We start from the raw sequence: 2,054 nt of genomic DNA on the forward strand, positions 1-2,054 counted from the left end.
CATTCTCTATGAGATGTGTATTATTTAACATAAAATGCATCTATGTATTTATCATCTATTTATCTATCTATCTCCTATCTATCTATCTATCTATCTATCTATCTATCTATCTATCTATCTGTCTCCTATCTATCTATCTATCTATTCTATCTATTCTATCTATCTATCTATCTATCTATCTATCTATCTATCTATCTATCTATCTATCTCCTATCTATCTATCTATCTATCTATCTATCTATCTCCTATCTATCTATCTATCTATCTATCTATCTATCTATCTACCTACCTATCTACCTATCTTCTATCTATCTATCTATCTATCTCCTATCTATCTATCTATCTATCTAGAAAAGAGAAAGGAGCCGCATTTCTTAGTTGGTGTAGCGGGTGCTGGTGGATGTAAGTCCCTTGGCAAAAGGGATCTCCAAATATTGCACGAAAGTCCCAAGCACTCCAGCAAAAGGTGAAAAAAGTGATAATTTATTGCAAAAAATGTGCAAAAATACAAAGGATGCAACGTTTCAGTTCTCTCACAGAACCATTTTCAAGCATTTATCCATCTATCTATCTCCTATTTATCTATTTTTACAGCATTTAGTGACATGCTTTACTGCAAGCCTCATGGACATAGATGACAATAGACAGACTCTGTCCCCTTGAGATGAATGTGAAACATTACTGAGCGCGCTCTGTGACCTTTGAAGAGGTCATTCCACAGGAAGCTGCTATTGTCTCCTCTATCTACTGGTGTCCCATGACGCTATTTTGCTGCACAGATCACTTTACAGCAGCCTCCTCTTATCACTCCTGGCAGAACGGGAAGTCTCAGTTTAGTTTCAGCCCCAGTGGTGAGAATGAAAACTACACCTGGGCCTGGCTAGACAAAGTGCTGTGTGAGCGCAAAATGATCGTCCTGTTTGCTCCCTCTGGACACCTTCCCCCTGCACGCCTGAGTCCACATGTCCTGAATGTGTTTTGTTCTAAATATATATACTGGTCCAAAGGTATAAACAGATCACTGCTCCGGATTTTGTATTATGCAATCAACCACTTCTTTTTATTTCCATGTACCTCTTTGTGTCTTGCCTTCGCAGCTGTCCTGACATGAACTTCTCATAAGCATAGATGTCTTTATACGCTGTTTATTCCTCGGTGGTTAGGAACAGTTCTTGGATCCACTTCTGAATGGCATCAGTTCAAACTATGATTCATTCTAAGCTGTATATTGATTGTAAGAGTAACATTCAGCCATGCTGGGGTAGTCTCGGTAGCAGCCACTGCAGTCCAGTTGTCTATTACATTTGATCAGTGGGTGGTATGGTCAACACTAGTTAGATTTACACTTAAAGGGGTTATCCAGTGCTACAAAAACATGGCCATCTTTTCCCCCTCTCTTGTCTCCAGATTGGGTGGGGTTTGGAACTTAGTTCCATTGAAGTAAATAAAGCTTAATTGCAAACCGCACCTGAACTGAAGACAAGAGAGGGGGAAAAGTGGCCATGTTTTTGTAGCACTGGATAACCCCTTTAAAGGGTACTGGGTTAAAAGATTAAGTCTCACATTGATTTCAATGGAGTTCATTAATCGAGTTGAGCACTTGAGCATTTGAAAAAATTTAGTTTTTAGAGAATATCTGTGCTCGCTCAACACAAATACAGTAATATTTCAACTTTTTAAAATCATTCGTAAAGAATTGCATAGCCAGGACCATCCTAGTTTCTAAACTAAAAGCTACATCTTGCTAAGATGAAGCATTATTCTACAGCACTTTTACCTCTAATGGACAGAATAATTAAATGAGGTACTGGTTGTCTGGCTAGCATAAACTAGTGGCCGAAATGCTGAACAGATCGGTGTGTTACTTACATCATTCTGATTAGCCGTTCTCCTAATATGCAGGAGAATAGGATTCTTGCCTCATCCCTCCCCCATCCTCCAGCTGCTGATTGACAGTTGAGTGCCTATACACAGCATTGATAGATAACTTCCAATCAGCAGCTGGTGGGCGGAGTTTTCTGCTTCTCATGAATATCCAAGACTACTGGGCTCAT

The sequence above is a fragment of the Dendropsophus ebraccatus genome, chromosome 7 (genome assembly GCF_027789765.1).
Source record: "Dendropsophus ebraccatus isolate aDenEbr1 chromosome 7, aDenEbr1.pat, whole genome shotgun sequence".
NCBI lineage: Eukaryota > Metazoa > Chordata > Amphibia > Anura > Hylidae > Dendropsophus > Dendropsophus ebraccatus.